Raw genomic sequence first — 18,404 nt, 5'->3', positions numbered from 1 at the left:
TTGTCTCATTCATTTTAGAACACTTCAAACTGACTACATTAGTTGTTATATATTGTAGACATTCAAGGATAGTCACACATGATTTTTAAGCATCCTGATCTCCAGATCAGCTTCATAGAATGCATTACTGTGTCCATAACTAATAAAATCTCTATTAAAACAATTGTTATGTTCTAGTGCCAACAGTCTCAGTTTTAAGGTAAGATAATAGCTAACTTTTATTGAATACTTACACAATCTTTTATAAGCAAAGGTCCCATAACAGAGGATCTAATTAGCATATCTTTCTAAACAATGAGAAAACTGAAACACTGACAGACTAAGAAGCTTTCCTTGGATCAGACAATTACAAATTGGCCAGACTGAAATGCAAACCAATTAATTGGACTCTAGGAGTACACTCTTAATAACTTATATCACTGCCACCTCTATGATAACTTTTTCTAATATTCTATTTCTCTAAATTTAAAATGCAGTTTGATTTGGTAATTCATGCTTGATGAACCAGAAGAGCTTGGCATGGCTATAGAGCCTGAAAACCAGAATTTTTGGACCACCATTATCTATGCCTCTCAAGGTTAGGTGATTCCATAGTTCTAGGGCCAGATGACTGAAGTAACTTCTCATAGAGAGCCACTTTGTTAAATAACTGCACATCATCTTTTAAAGCAATTAAGCATATATAATGTATAATTTACAAATTTAAAAAAATCACTTTCATTAACTTTTCAGGAATTTTACACACACACACACACAATACAGCAAAGGTTTATTTATTTGTTCAATATAGTGAATGACAGGGAAGTGTGACATACTACAGTCCAAAAGATGGCAAAGAGTAGGACAAAACTTAGTGACTGAATAATAATCATTCCCAATGACACAATACTTTCAATTCCATTCAGGTACATTTATTTTTTTATATATTGAAAAACATATTATTTAATATATTGCTTTCCTTTTATTATACTGATAATATTTAAAATGTGTTTACTAACTTGAAAAATTGTCTATGAATTTCAAGATAATAACATGAATGTTACAAAAAAGATGATACTGGGTGTGAAGAGGATTGAGAAACACTGCTCTTGATGATCTTATACAGACTACAGTTTGGTAATACTCCTTTCTAATTCCAAGTTTTAGTTATTTAATAATAATTTTATTAAGTCTGGCGTATATTATACTTTCAACTTTATAGTGGAAGACAGTGGGGAAAGTAGATTCCCTTATCAGGCTTTGTTGGATTGCAATTAAGGTACCATGAGCTTGTCTGTCTTGGAGAGTCCTTTGCAGTTTGCAGAGGTTTTCTAGCACCGTGACTAGTAAGTCTTTTCACACTATCAGGAATGACATAGAGGGCAGAAGAGGATTAAGTGCTTTGTCTAATACAAGGCATTTACTAGTCCACTAATGTGATCGTGCCATTGCACTACGCTCTTTGCACATGTTCTCACCCCTACTAAGTCACTTATTATCTACATTCTACAGTCTAGAAAATTGAAGCTAAGGGAGGCTAAGTATCCAATTTTATACATCTAGTAAATGGATCTGGGCTTCTCTAGTGGCTCAGACAGTAAAGACTCTGTCTGCAATGCAGGAAACCCGGGTTTGATCCCTGGGTTGGGAAGATCCCCTGGAGAAGGAAATGGCAATCCACTCCAGTATTCTTGCCTGGAAAATCTCATGGACAGAGGAGCCTGGCAGGCCCCAGTTCATGGGGTCACAAAGAGTCAGGCCCCAGTGAATATTCTGCCCTAGAAACACAAATAAAGAACACAGCTCTTAGAAAGGTGTTAACCAGGTATACTTGCCTCTGCACATTTCTAACAGAGCAAGCACATATTGATTCTAGGAATCCCCCATCCTGCTGGGCCCCTCTTTCAGCTTCAACTGCAGTTCTCATAACATGTTCAGAAGTCAAGGCTGCTGCAGCAGACAGGACAACAAGACTGTGTAACTCAGGATTCAGGTGATGTGGTCCTCCTACCTCCCTGGCACTGTGTTCTAAATGTCTTAATCTTCACTGATTTACTTCTGTTTAAAAGTGGTTCAATAAATTATGGGATTTGAGTATCTTAATTTGAGTTATAAAGATTTCCTGTCCATGACATCTAGGATAGAGTGCCTGAATGGTAATTTAGTGTATGAATAAAGTGCCAAAATGGCAATTTGGAGGTTACCATTGCATCAGGAAAACTTAAACTCTTCCAGAATATTTCAGCAGATACATTTTAAAACACAATGTGAAAATCACTGGTCTTTGCAGAGAAGACATAAAAGGCAAAAGCTGAAGAGCAAAAATTTTTGTAAGTCCCTATGGTAGCAAGATATTTGTATGAATTTTTAGATCAACTATTAATATAAATAGTAATATTTCCCATGTATATAATTCCAGACAATAAAACACTGTGATAACAAATAGGTCCACAAGTAAGGTCTATTCTTCAAAAAAAGGCTAAAAAGTAAAGATGTGACTACATTAATCTCTATTGCAAAGAGTATAAAATTTGCAGACCTACCTTCAGCAGCAACAAAAATAAATGATAATTCCTCACTATTTATAATATAATCTTGAACACTGTACACATTGAGAGCATCTCCCCAAGGAACTATCCAGATAATGATGAAATACATTATAATTAAAATGATAGAAACATCTCAGGAGTAAGGGAAGTTAAGGAGGGTTAATCAGAAGAATGTCTTCTGATAACATTATGTGATCAGTATCCTTAATATCATGGGTATAATCTCTCCCATCTTCACATGGTATAATATCTGCCTCAAGAAAACACCTCGTGCCTCAGGAAAACATTCTTGGTTTACATTATACAATGTTGCTCAGTCATTTTCTTTCCTATTGTGCTTTAGTTCTAATAAGCATTGTCTTTCAGGCCAAACACAGCAATGCACACCCTATGCATCTCACGGCTGTTGAAGACATCCCAGGTGCCTCAAAAGTACAGATCACATGGAAACATCTAGGGAGAATGAGTACAAGTAGAGGTCATTAGTGGAGAACTTGATTGTAGTAGAACAATTTATCAGTGAACTTGGGCTCTTTTGGGAGTCAGTAGAGCATCAACTTGGAGAAGGTAATGGCACCCCACTCCAGTACTCTTGCCTGGAAAATCCCGTGGATGGAGGAGCCTGGTGGGCTGCAGTCCATGCTGTCACGAAGAGTCAGACACGACTGAGTGACTTCACTTTCACTTTTCACTTTCATGCATTGGAGAAGGAAATGGCAACCCTCTCCAGTGTTCTTGCCTGGAGAATCCCAGGGATGGGGGAGCCTAGTGGGCTGCCTTCTATGGGGTCACACAGAGCCAGACACAACTGAAGCGACTTAGCAGCAGCAGCAGCAGAGCATCAACTTCAATGTCAGTTAGATCAGAAATAAAATATTAACTCTGCACCATAATTAACTACCTATCTTTGGAAAAGTAAGGATTCTCAGTTTTAAAGTTCATCTCTAGAAAAAGGAAATTGCTGTCTTCAGCAATTAAAAAGGAAAGTGATGTGTGGGGATCGCAGTAACATTGGGAAATTTTTAGCACAACACCTGTCTCTGATGAAGCAGTCAAAAAATTGAAATACCTGTTAATTTTCACCTATGAACAGTTCACAAGATCTCACCACCTATTTGTGATTGTGATCAGTATTATCTCTGTGTTGAAGGGTAAAAAAAAAAAACAAAACAAACAAACAAACAAAAACTATTTAAAATAATACTGAGGTTCAGTTTTTCCACAAAATATAGATAGCAGGGGCTTCCCTGGTGGCTCAGATTGAAAAGAGTCTGCCTGAAATGCAAGAGACCCAGGTTTGATCCCTGAGTCCTGAAGATCCTCTGGAAAAAGGTATGGCTATCCACTCCAGTATTCTTGGTGCTTCTGATGGCTCAGACATTAAAGATAGCTAGTAGATTAAAGAATCTGAATGGAAACCAAGATTCTTCATAAACTCCCATTTGTACTACCTCAATTTTGCTGGAAAATCGTGGACATAAAAATACTCAGGTGAAGTTTTCCTCTGCATTCTTCACTGCCCAAAGATCCCAGACTCCTTAGTTCCTTGTCATCTTTTATGGAGAAACTGCATAAGGCAAACTCATTGGCACCAGATTATTGTAACTTAACTTGCACTCCCTCGAGAAAAAGGGAATTTAAAACAAGAAAGAATTGTGTGTGTGAGTGTGTCTGTGTGTGTGTGTGTGTGTGTGTTAAAGAGAAAGAGAGCAAGGAAGAGAGTCAAGGTTAAATATATTTTATAATAGAGATACTTAACTATAAAAAATTTGATAGATATATAAATAAATGTATGAATGAGATCCATTTTTTAAAGTGCTTTACAAAACTATCCTGAATTTTCTGGAAATGGAAATTTAAAACTGTTTTACATTATCCAAAAGAATCCAGATTTGGGGAGATTTTGAACCATAAGTGTGATCTTGGAGATCATATACTTCATCTTAAAAATTAACTGGATGAATGACACAAAATGAGTGGTTCAAGGTCACCCACAAATTTGAATATTGGAAACTGAAACCAGGAACACGACTTAACCAAGGACCTTGACATCATCATTCTTCATGCAACACTGAAAAAAATCTCAAAAGAGTAGAGAAAGTGGTTCACTTAAAAAAAAAAAAAAGAGGTTACAAAGATTATCCAAATCCACTTGCCAAATTCAATTGCTAAGTTCAGACTTAAACTGAAGAAAATAGGGACAACCACTAGACCATTCAGCTATGACCTAAGTAAAATCCCTTACAGTAATACAGGGGAAGTGACAAATAGATTCAAGGGATTAGGTCTGATAGACAGAGTGCCTAAAGAAGTATGCACAGAGGTTCATGACATTGTACAGAAGGCAGGGATCAAGATGATACCCAAGAAAAAGAAGTGCAAAAACACAAAATGGTTGTTTGATAAGGCCTTACAAATAGTTGAGAAGAGAAGAGAAGTGAAAGTCAAAGGAGAAAAGGAAATATATACTCATTTGAATCCAGAGGTCCAAAGAATAGCAAGGAGAGATAAGAAAGCCTTCCTCAGCTATCTGTGCAAAGAAATAGAGGAAAACAACAGAATGGAAAAAACTAGAGATCATTTCAAGAAAATTAGAGAAACCAATAAAATATTTCATGCAAAGAGGAGCACAATAAAGGACAGAAGTGGTATGTATCTAACAGAAGCAGAAGATATTGAGAAGAGGTGGTAAGAATACACAGAAGAACTGTACAAAAAAGATCTTCATGACCCAGATAATCACGATGGTGTAATCACTCACCTAGAGCAGACATCCTGGAAGGTGAAGTCAAGTAGGCCTTAGGAAGCATCACTATGAACAAAGCTAGTGGAGATGATGGAATTCCAGTTGAGCTATTTCAAATCCTGAAAGATGATGCTGTGAAAGTGCTGCACTCAATATGCCAGCAAATTTGGAAAACTCAGCAGTGGCCTCAGGACTGGAAAATGTCAATTTTCATTCCAATCCCAAACAACAGCAATGCCTAAGAATGTGCAAACTACTGCACAATTGCATTCATCTCACATGCGACTTAAATAATTCTCAAAATTCTCCAAGCCAGGCTAAGGCAATATATGTAACTTGAACTTCCAGATGTTCAAGTTGGTTTTAGAAAAGGCAGATGAACCAGAGATCAAATTGCCAACATCTGTTGGATCATTGAAAAAGCAAGGGAGTTCCAGAAGAAAAAAAAAAAAAAACAGAAAACATAACAAAAAACATCTATTTCTGCTTTAATGGCTATGTCAAAGTCTTTGACTGTGTGGGTTGCAATAAATTGTGGAAAATTCTGAAAGAGATGGGAATCCCAGGCCACTTGACCTGCCTCTTGAGAAATCTATATGTAGGTCAAGAAGCAACAGTTAGAGCAAGACATGGAACAACAGTCTGGTTCCATATCAGGAAAGGAGTCTGTCAAAGCTGTATCTTGTCACCCTGCTTATTTAACTTCTATGCAGAGTACATCATGAGAAACGCTGGGCTGGAAGAAGCACAAGCTAGAATCAAGATTTCTGGGAGAAATATCAACATCCTCAAATATACAGATGATACCACCCTCATTTCAGAAAGTGAAGAAGAACTAAAGAGCCTCTTGATGAAAGTGAAAGAGGAGAGTGAGAAGGTTTGCTTAAAGCTCAACATTTAGAAAACTAAGATCATGTCATTTGGTCCCATTACTTCATAGCAAAATGATGGGGAAACAATGGAAACAGTGATAGACTTATTTTGGGGGCTCCAGAATCACTGCAGATGGTGACTGTAGCCATGAAATTAAACAACACTTACCCTTTGGAAGGAAAGTTGCTTCCAACCTAGATAGCATATTAAAAAGCAGAGACATTACTTTTCCAGCAAAGGTCCATCTAGTCAAGGCTAAAATTTTTCCAGTAGTTATGTATGGATGTGAGAGTTAGACTATAAACAAAGCTGAGCACCACAGAACTGTTGCTTTTTAACTGTGGTGTTGAAGAAGACTCTTGAGAGTCCCTTGGCCAGCAAGGAGATCCAGCCATTCCATCCTAAAGGAAATCAATCCTGAATATTCATTAGAAGGGCTACTGTTGAAGCTGAAACTCCAACACTTTGGCCATCTGATGCAAAGAACTGAATCATTTGAAAAGACCCTGATGCTGGGAAAGATTGAAGGTGGGAGGAGAAGGGGATGACAGAGGATGAGATGGTTGGATGGTATCACTGACTCAATGGACATGAGTTTGAGTAAACTCCAGGAGTTGATGATGAACACGGAGGCCTGACATGCTGCAGTTCATGGGGTGCAAAGTGTCAACATGACTGAATAACTGAACTGAACTGAGTAGAATTTACTGATAAAAACATAGGCTATGGAGTCAACTTGTTGAATTCTCTTTCTGGCTTTAACAAAAGTGCATGGCTTTTGATCCATGCACTCTGGACAATGTTTCTTAATATTTCTGGGCTTCATCATTTTTTTTTTCTAGTCAAAATGGATTCCTTATATGGTAGATTTATTTTGAGGATTATGCAACAGAAATTATGCACTATGGAGCATATTGTTCTCCATACATGTCTCTGTGTGTTTGTGTGCATGCTCAATTATTTCTGACACTTTGTACATCCATGGACTGGTAATCATCAATAAATGGTAGGTATTAGTCATTAAGTAAAGAATTATAGAGAATGACTTTCAGTTTCCTTATCATCCACCTAACTGACTCAATTAATTTTATAAGTGATTGTACCTAAAATAGTAAATATCCACACTTTTCTGGTCATTTGTATTTCCTTTTTCTATCTTGTCATAAATGAATCATAAGTCTAGTTTTGGTAATGCACGTGATTGCCCAAATAAGAAAGCAGAGTTTTGATAGTTATAAATAAATGTATTATACAGAAGTCTATATACCTACGAAGGAAGAGCCATTTTATTTTATTTTATTTTATTTTTAAGAGCCATTTTAGAAAAAGCATCAATGTCATGGCTCTTCTGCTGAATAATGCAGGCAGGCTTTATATTATTTGTATATTGATACAATTTCCCTGAGATATTATGCATATAGGTGAGTATTAAGTAATTACTTTGTTAGATAGTATTTAGCATTAAATTAGTTCTCTGGAGAAATAACAATTGGGTACAATGCTGATTTGCCATGGGACCCAAATGGTTTCTAGTGTTTTTCTTTTTTTAGATACAGTGTCAATATTTTTCTTCATATATTGGGAAGTCTATATCATAATATTGATGTCTGCCATTGATACTGCTGACATATTCTGTTACCCATAATATTTGTTTAATCCAATTTAACACAATTTCTTCCACACAAGTACCATAACTTTGTGCCACAACCTATTGCCATCTCACTTTGGGTTGTAGGTTGAAAAGTTTCTTTAATATCCATATATCAAAACCTTGACTCCCAGTACTTCTGAATATGACTGAATTTGTAGATATAGGTTTTAAAAAGGAAATTAAATTGTAATCAGTTCAGATAGTGCATCCTAACCCAAGATGACTGGTGTCTTTTTTAAGAAATGAGATAAGAACACAAAAATACACATAGGAAAGACTGTGAGAGACACAGGAGGTGATGGCTGTCTATAAGCCAGACAGAAGCTTCAGAATGAAACTAACCCTACTAACACTTTGATATTGAATTACTATTCTCCAAACTGGAAGGAAATCAGTCTCTTTTGTTTAAGCCACCCAGTCTGTGGTACTTAGTTATAGCAGCCCTTGCAAACTAATATGCTCTACCTTCAGTAGACAAAGAGACTGCTTTCATATTCAAAGGAAGTTTTGCTTCTTTGAAGAGTAGTATAATTTTTAATATATTTCAAACCTTTATAGTACACATTCAAAATGTGCATAAAACATAAGTTTACAGCTTATTGAATTTTTACAAAGTAAAAATGCATTTATGACCAAACCTCTAAACCAAATAGAAGACAAACACTACATCAGACAAATTTCTTATCTCCTTTCTGAGTCAGTATTCCTCAAGTTAGATGAATCTTTATTTTCAGCACTCTACATAGTTTGTGTCTTTTTCTGAATTTTACATAAGTGGAATCAAACAGAACACATTCTTTCATGTATAGTCTTCTGGTGAAAATTCTGTTGATATCTGAACATTAGGTTGATGATTGTTTTAGCTTGTTTGGACTGCTATAGTAATTATAACATAAGCAAATGACTTATAATCTGACATTTATTTATCACTGTTCTGAAAGTTGGAAGTCTAAGATTGGATTGGGTTCTGATGAGAGCATTCTTCCTGGTTCATAGATGGCTGTCTTTTTGCTGTGCCCAGACATCACATGGGGGAACGGGGTGCCCTGGGCTCTTTCATGAGGGCACTAATCCAGTTCATGGGCTTCCCTAGTAGCTCAGGTGGAGAAGACAATGGCACCCCACTCCAGTACTCTTGCCTGGAAAATCCCATGGATGGAGGAGCCTGGTGGGCTGCAGTCCATGGGGTCGCTAAGAGTCGGACATGACTGAGTGACTTCACTTTCACTTTCATGCATTGGAGAAGGAAATGGCAACCCTCTCCAGTGTTCTTGCCTGGAGAATCCCAGGGACGGGGGAGCCTGGTGGGCTGTCATCTCTGGGGTCGCACAGAGTCGGACATGACTGAAGCGACTTAGCAGCAGCAGCAGTAGCCCAGAAAGTAAAGAACATTCCTGCAATGCAGGAGTCCTGAGTTTGATCCTTGTGTCGGGAATGTTCCCTGGATGAGGAAATGGCAGCCCACTCCAGTATTCTTGCCTGGAGAACCACATGGACAAAGGAGCCTGCCAGGTTACAGTCCATGGGGTCACAGAGTCAGACACGACTAAGCATGCACAGGCACTAATTCAGTTCATGAGGGCGAAGCAAAGCCTTCATGGCCTAATGACTTCCCTAAAGCCCCCACATTCTAAATAGCAATGGTTCTTTTATTACTGAAAGTGTAGAGATCAAACTCACAACATTCATTGAATCATGGAGAAAGCAAAGGTGTTCCAAAAAAACATCTACTTCTGCTTCACTGATTATGCTAAAACTTTTGACTGTGTGGATCACAACAAACTGTAGAGAAACATAAAGAGATGGGAGTACCAGATCACTTTACATATCTTCTGAAAAACCTGTATGTAAGGCAAGAAGCAACAGTTAAAACCAGACATACAATAACAGACTGGTTTAAAATTGGGAAAGGAGTGTGTCAAGGCTGTATATTGTCAGCCTGTTTATTTAACTTTTAGGCAGAATACATCATAATAAATGCTGAACGGATGAATTACAAGCTGGAATCAAGATTGCTAGGAGAACTATCAAAAACCTCAGATACGCAGATGATACCTCTCTAATGGCAGAAAGTGAAGAGGAACTAAAGAGCATCTTGATTAGTGTGAAAGAAGAGAATGAAAAAGCTAGCTTAAAACTCCGTATTCAAAACACTAAGATAATGACATCAGTCTCATTGTTCATGCATTCTCAGTCACTTCAGTCATGTCCTACTCTTTGTGACCCCATGGATTGTAGCATGCCAGGCTTCTCTGTCTATGGAGATTCTCTTTGCAATAATACTGGAGTGGGTTGCATGTCCACCTCCAAGGGATCTTCCTGACCTGGGGTCGATACAAGGTCAATCGACCAGTATCTTTTATATCTTTTATGTTTCCTGCATTGGCAAGCAGGTACTTTACCACTAGTGCTACATGGGAAGTCCCATCACTTCGTGGCAAATAGAAGGGGAAAAAGTGGAAGGAGTGACATTTTATTTTGGGGGGCTTCAAAATCACTGTAGATGGTGACTGCAGTCATGAAACTCAAAGAGACTTGCTCCTTGGAAGGAAAGCTATGACAAATCTAGATAGCATATTAAAAAAACAGAGGTATTACTTTTCTGACAGAGGTTGGTATAGTTAAAGCTATGTTTTTTGGTTTGGTTGCTTGTTTTGTTTTGCTTTGTTTTTGTAGTAGTCATGTATGGATATAAGAATTGGACCATAAAGAAGGCTGAGCACCAAAGAACTGATACTTTCAAATTGAGAGTCTTTGGACTGCAAGGAGATCAAACCAATCAATCCTAGAGGAAACCAGACCAGAATATTCACTGAAAGGACTGTTGCTAAAGCTGAAGCTCCAATACTTTGGCTACCCATCTCCTACTCAACGGACATGAATTTGTGCAAATTCCAGGAGATAGTGAAGGACAGGCAAATCTGGTGTGCTGCTGTCCATGGGGTCACAAAGAATCAAAAATGACTGAGTGACTGAACAAAAACAGCATAGTATCTATTACGTGACTGTACCTAAATTTATGTATTCTTCCTATTTTTGAGAAATGTCTAGAGTGCTTCTTGATGTGGCTATTACAAAATATATTCTTTCTCCTGTCTCTGTATGAATATATCCATGCACTTCTGTTTGTTAGAATTTTGGATAGAATTGCTGATTTACAGAATAAATATATATTCTGCTTAAACTGATACTGTCAAAGAATTTCATAAACTGGTTATATGAATTACATTCCCATTAGAACTATATAAGTAATTTTGTTCCATGGTCTCACCAATATTAATATTACAAGATCAGCACTGTTTATAATAGCCAGGACATGTAAGCAACCTAGATGTCCATCAGCAGATGAATGGATAAGAAAGCTGTGGTACATATACACAATGGAGAATTACTCAGCCATTAAAAATAATTCATTTAAATCAGTTCTAATGAGGTGGATGAAACTGGAGCATATTATACAGAATGAAGTAAGCCAGAAAGAAAAACACCAATACAGTATACTAACACATATATATGGAATTTAGAAAGATGGTAACAATAACCCTGTGTACGAGACAGCAAAAGAGACACTGATGTATAAAACAGTCTTATGGACTCTGTTGGAGACGGAGAGGGTGGGAAGATTTGGGAGAATGACATTGAAACATGTATAATATCATGTATGAAACGAGTTGCCAGTCCAGGTTCGATGCGTGATACTGGATGCTTGGGGCTGGTGCACTGGGACGACCTAGAGGGATGGTATAGGGAGGGAGGAGGGAGAAGGGTTCAGGACGGGGAGCACATGTATACCTGTGGCAGATTCATTTTGATGTTTGGCAAAACTAATACAATATTGTAAAGTTTAAAAATAAAATTAAAATAAAATTAAAAAAACATATTAAACAACAAAAAAATTTTTTTTGTATGCTAGGTTTGTGTGTAGGTACAAATATTTTACAGTTCTAATTTGCTTTTCCCTAATTACCATTGAATTTGAGGATATGTGACATGTTACTTGTCAAAGAATTGATACTTTTGAGCTGTGGTGTTGGAAGACTCTTGAGAGCCCCTTGGACTGAAAGGAAATCCAACCAGTCCATCCTAAAGGAAATCAGTCCTGAAATATTCATTGGAAGGCCTGATGCTGAAGCTGAAACTCCAGTACTTTAGCCACCTGATGCGAAGAACTGACTCATTTGAAAAGACCTTGATGCTGGGAAAGATTGAAGGTGGGAGGAGAAGGGGATGACAGAGGATGAGATGGTTGGATGGCATCACCAACTCAATGGACATGAGTTTGAGTAAACTACGGGAGTTGGTGATGGACAGAGAAGCCTGGCATCCATGGGGTCACAAAGAGTCAGATACAACTGAGCAACTTAACTGGAATGAACTGACATGTTACTTGGTTTCTTGAATATATCTTTGTTGAGAACCTGTTCATTATTTGCCTTTTTTTTTTCATTCACTTGCATGAATTAATTGGGCAATATTCTGACATTCCACTTAATGCCTGTAATCTGTGGCAGTCATTTAATGGCTCTTTGTTTCAGGTTCCCCCAAGTACAAATCTGAGACAATAACATCACATGTCTCAGTTGTTCCAATGGCCATTGGCATAATATCTGTAAATATCTGGGGAAAATATCTGTAAAATCTGTGCTGATTATTGTTTGGCATATAAGCAACACTATACATGGATTGTCTATTAATATACCTTCTAATGTTTTTGCAAACTATACTCTATATTTGGTCTTTCACAAGTATCACTTGTTATTCTAACACCCACACTAAGCTTAATAAACTATGAAGCCATCCAATGTTTTTTCCTGTTTTAAAAGTGCAGAATAAAAACCCTTTTCACTACCATCTCTTCCTCTCTCTTTATAATCTGTTATTATTTTCAGTAAGTTAGTTCTGTCTTTTGAACTACCCAAATTTATACTGTTGTTCCATATGGTCTGTATTTATCCATATTTAGTCATAAGTTTGTTCTCATTCATGGACTTTGATTTCCTTGTGTCAAATGTTAATTTCTCAGTCATATCTGACTCTTTGTGACCCTATGGACTATAGCTCACCAGGCTCTTCTGTCTATGGAATTTTCCAGGCAAGGATACTGGAGTGGGTTGCCATTTCCTTCTCCAGGGGATCTTTCCAACCCAGGGATTGGACGTGGGTCTCTTGCATTAGAAGCATATTCTTTGCCTTCTGAGCCACCAGAGAAGCCCTTGTTTACCCTGTATTCAGTTCTAATTGAAAATTTTCTTTACAAGTTCTAGTTGTCCACTTTGTTCTTAATAGTCCCATGGCTTAAATGTTAACCTTTATTTATTTCAAACATTAAATGCATTTTAATAACTTTAAAATAGTAAACATTTTTTACTTTTAAAATATTTTAATATTTTATTTAATATTTTTATTTAAATATTAAATATTTAAATCCAATATCTGAAGTTGAGTATCCTTCCTTTTTTTAATTTTATTTTATTTTTAAACTTTACAATATTGTATTAGTTTTGCCAAATATCTAAATGAATCCGCCACAGGTATACCTATGTTCCCCATCCTGAACCCTCCTCCCTCCCCATACCCTCCCTCTGAGTCATCCCAGTGCACCAGCCCCAAGAATCCAGTATTGGAAGTGCATCGAACCTGGACTGGCGACTCATGCCTTATGATCCAGCAATCCCACTTCTGGGCATACACACTGAGGAAACCAGAAGGGAAAGAGACACGTGTACCCCAATGTTCATTGCAGCACTGTTTATAATAGCCAGGACATGGAAGCAACCTTCCTTTTTTTACTTCCTCTATTTTTCTGTAAATTTACATGAACAAGGACTTTATCTATGGAAGTTCTTTCTTGTTTGAGTGGTTGATTCATTTATCTGGCCAATATTTATGTTTTTTCAGTCCAACAAGTCTTATTCTAAACTAGGAACACCTTAAATTCATTTCAAATGAATTTGACAGTTCATGGAAGCACTGTAAATCTAAACGCAAAATGAATAAATGAGTTGACTTTTCTTTTTTTAAAGGTTATTTTTAGTTTGTCCATTAGTCAAAGCCTAAGTAAATTACTCTGATTTTTTGTTGCTGTTGTTATTGTTGACTCTATATCTCTGTAGATGTTATAGACTTAGAACAATCTTAATTTTATGAGAGATGTCTATTCTAGACCCTTGCTTTGTGTGAACCTTATAACCGGCCTCTCATATTCCATCAAATGATTATACTTAAAGTCTAGGTTACCTTAAGGTGAACTGTTGGCCTCAACATATATAAAACACAAGTCTACATGATTGGAAGTGGTGGTGCTGAATTTTACTCTGTCTCATCACTATGAGATTTGAATTGCAGTTATCTTTGCCTCTAAACAGGTAAAATGATTTCAGTCCCATGGGGTTTCCATTGAAAATGAATATTTTTTACACTTAATATTCCGTGAAATAAAGTGAGATAAGGTAAAGGACTGTGTGGTTTGCAAATTGTTATTCAAATGTGAAGTATTATTATATGATATAATATATAATAAATTATGTTATTATATTATTATAACTGTGTTTTATGTAATATGGGTTGATCTAATAGTTTTAGACATGTCTATTATCAAGAGAGCTGAGCACCAAAGAACTGATGCTTTTGAACTGTGGTGTTGGAGAAGATTCTTGAGAGTCCCTTAGACTGCAAGGAGATCCAACCAGTCCATCCTAAAGGAAATGAGTCCTGAAAAATCACTGGAAGGACTGATGCTGAAGCTGAACTCCAATACTTTGGCCACGTGATGCAAAGAACTGATTCATTTGAAAAGACCCTGATGCTGGGAAAGATTGAAGATGGGAGTAGAAGAGGCAACAGAGGATGGGATGGTTGGATGGCATTACCGACTCGATGGACATGAGTTTGAGTAAGCTCTGCGAGTTGGTGATGGACAGGGAAGCCTGGTGTGCTGCAGTCCATGGGGTCCCAAAGAGTCAGACATGACTGAGAGACTGAACTGAACTGACTGTCAAGTCACGTTTTATCTCTTTGTGTGTGTGTGTGTTTTAGTTGCTCAGCCATGTCCGATTTCTTTGTGATCCCATGGACTGTAGTTCACCAGGGTCCTCTGTCCGTGAAATTCTCCAGGCAAAAATATTGGAGTGTATTGCCATTTCCTTATCCAGAGTTCCTGTAGGAGAAATTAGAACTGGACGCCTGAAATCCAAGGAAGCTATGCATATCTATGTATATTTATTTACATAAACTTTTAGGTAACACACAATCAATGAATCTTGCTCCCCCTCCCCCTTCCAAAAAAAAAAAAAAAAAGTCCTAAGGAGGGGAAAAAAAAAAAAGCCAGAGATAAATCACGGGAGAAAAGTGTGATTTGCTGAGGACCATGTCTTTTGTGCTTCAGGCTAAAGAGAGTGTTAAAGGAAGCAGGGTATAGAACTGAGCTGATGGGTAAGTGTAAAGGAGTGAAACATACTGTTGACTGAATGAGACCGTGGAGACTCAGAAAAGGTAACAGCAAGATAAACTGCCATGGCTTGCTGATTATTTTGAATTAAATTTACTTAAGAAACACCTATGGAAAAATAATTAAAAATGTGTTCTAGCCATAAACTTTTCCTCAAAGGTGGAAAATATATCTCGCCTGTGAGGGCAGCCTCCAAATACCAGAAAGATATAAATCATCCTTATCACCAGAGTTTGAGAATTCAACTTAAAAAAAAAAAACTGTAAACCGTGACTTTCATTAGATCACAAACCCAAGCACGAGTCCCTTTGTTTTGTAAAATCTTCACAAATAATTGTCTTTGTCTGGAACTGATGAATAATTTGCTTTTGTCACTTTATATGTCTCTTTCTATGAGACTTCTGCACACATGAATTTTTTTTTTTTTTTGTAAACTTAATCATAGACCAGTCAAAAGAACTCAAGCAAGGTAAAGAGGGTACTTTCCCCTTTTTGAAAGTTCAAGTGTTCATTTCCAGTGGTAAAGGAAGGCATGCTTATTTAGTAAAGTTGAGCAGAAATAATTTTTGAAAGTTATCACCTACATTTTATAGTAAATCACCCCATTAACAGACAGTCTAAAACAATGACCAATTCCCTCCAAAAAGAAAATACTATTTTAGCATTAATATTTTTATTCTCCAAGTTATAAATGAGCTTTTTCACTGAATTTGATTCCCCAGTGTATAAGTTCTTACTTTTAGGTCTGGGCAAGCAAAGCTTTCTTGGAGAATTCAAAATTCCCGTCTATTGACATGGATACTCAAATATATTTTAGCAATATTTTCTCCATGGAAATTTCCCCCATCTCTTCAAGAAGTGGATATATATTTGGACAAATTATGGAACTAAGCAATAGGAGGAAGTCATTGTCTATAGAAGATAAAAAAGTCTTAAGAACATTAGCATTGAATTCATGTATTAATAGAAAGCAGTTTTTCTGCTGAACAATTCTTTAATCAAAGCTTCTTTCACATCCTTGTTCCTCAGACTGTATATCATGGGGTTCAACATGGGGATCACTGTGGTGTAAAACACAGCCACCATTTTCCCCTACTTGCATGGACTTTTCTGAAGGGGGTCTAAGATACATGAAGAAAAGAGTTGTGTAGGAGACAGTGATAGCTGACAGATGGGAGCCACAGGTAGAGAAAGCTTTGTGCCTGCCTTCTGTGGAATGAATCCTCAATGTGGCAGGAGAAATGCAGATGTAAGAAATGAGGATGATGAAGAGAGAACAAGTGAAGTTAAAACCAGCCACTACAAACATGGACAACTGTTTATTATAGGTGTCAGAACACGCCAGCTTAATCAGCGGTGGGTCAGCACACTAGAAGTGATTAATTTCATTGCGACCAGAGAAAGCTAGGTTGTAGGTTCACATAGTTCCCATTAGCCAGTGAGCACTCCATATACATAAGGCACTGTGATGAGTGACGTGCACACGCTTAGACATTCTGCTGCTATAAAGCAGGAGGTTGCAAATGGCCATGTACCAATCAAAGGCCATGACAGCCAGGATGCAGATCCCTACATGGACCAAGGCAATAACACTGAACCATGCAAGCTGTATAAGCAATTTCCCTGATAAGAAAATTCTCAACATCATTGGAGTCACAATGGTAGAGAAACAGAGATCCACGAAGGATAAGTGGCTCAGGAAAAAGTACATGGTGGTGTGGAGGCAGGTATTGACCCTGATGAGGACAATCTTGCCAAGATTTCCTGTCACTATGACCATATAAATGGTGAAAAACAGCATAAAGTAGAGGATCTGCAATTCCTGAGGACTAGTTAGTCAAAGAAGAATGGACTTAGTCACTGAGGTGAAGTTTCTTCTCATAATTTCCTCCATGATACATTGACTTTTACATTTATATTGGATTACAATAAAGTGGAAAAATTGATATTGAGTTCAGTTCAGTCACTCAGTCATGTCCGACTCTTTGTGACCCCATGAATTGCAGCACACTAGGCCTCCCTGTTCATCACTAACTCCTGGAGTTTACTCATACTCATGTCCATCAAGTCGGTGATGCTATCCAGCCATCTTATCCTCTGTCGTCCCCTTCTCCTCCTGTCCCCAATCCCTCCCAGCATCAGAGTCTTTTCCAATGAGTCAACTCTTCGCATGAGGTGGAAAAAGTACTGGAGTTTCAGCTTTAGCATCATTCCTTCCAATGAACACCCAGGACTGATCTCTTAGAATGGACTGGTTGGATCTCCTTTCAGGCCAAGGGACTCCCAACAGTCTTCTTCAACACCACAGTTCAAAAGTATCAATTCTTTGGCGCTCAGCTTTCTTCACAGTCCAACTCTCACATACGTACATGACCATTGGAAAAACCATATTACTATGTCACTAATGACTTTCTCAACAATTTTTTCTCCTTTTCTGTCTTTTCTATTACACTGTTTCAACTCTTGTTCATTCTCAGTAAGCACAATCTCAGTCTGGCACTGAAATCTGGTAGGATTCAAAGCATCTCTTTCATTTTTGACATGGCCCTCCTTTGTATTCTTATTTCTCTATTTTTCATTTCCCTTCTAATTGTGCTTCTCTCAATTTTTTTTATCCTCTTTCTCCTTTTCTTTCTCTGTCCTGGTCTTTTGTTTGAAAAGTATGCTTTATGGGCATCAGTTCAGTTGAGTCGCTCAGTTATGTCCAACTCTTTGAGACCCCATGAATCACAGCACACCAGGCCTCCCTGTCCATCACCAACTCCTGGAGTTTACCCAAACTCATGTCCCCAAAGTCGGAGATGCCATCCAGACATCTCATCCTCTGGCGTTCCCTTCTCTTCTTGCCCCCAATCCCTCTCAGCATCAGAGTCTTTTCCAGTGAGTCAACTCTTCGCATGAAGTGGCCAAAGTACTGGAGTTTCAGCTTTAGCATCAGTCCTTCCAATGAAAACCCAGGACTGATCTCCTTAAGGATGGGACTGATTGGATCTCTTTGTAGTCCAAGGGACTCTCAAGAGTCTTCTCCAACACCACAGTTCAAAAGCATCAATTCTTTGGCGCTCAGCTTTCTTCACAGTTCAACTCTCACATCCGTACATGACCACAGGAAAAACCATAGCCTTGGCTACATAGATCTTTGTTGGCATAACAGTCCTC

At 37.7% G+C, this 18,404-nt stretch overlaps 1 pseudogene; it reads right to left on the bottom strand.

Moving 5' to 3' along the window:
• Positions 1–16,205: 16,205 nt before the first annotated feature.
• Positions 16,206–17,130, bottom strand: LOC129644407 (olfactory receptor 5M8-like; annotated as a pseudogene).
• Between the last annotated feature and the right edge of the window lie 1,274 nt (positions 17,131–18,404).

This window comes from Bubalus kerabau, chromosome 2, assembly GCF_029407905.1.
Source record: "Bubalus kerabau isolate K-KA32 ecotype Philippines breed swamp buffalo chromosome 2, PCC_UOA_SB_1v2, whole genome shotgun sequence".
Taxonomy (NCBI): domain Eukaryota; kingdom Metazoa; phylum Chordata; class Mammalia; order Artiodactyla; family Bovidae; genus Bubalus; species Bubalus kerabau.
Note: the sequence above shows the minus strand (reverse complement) of the source record. Positions and strands in the feature narration are given on the sequence as shown.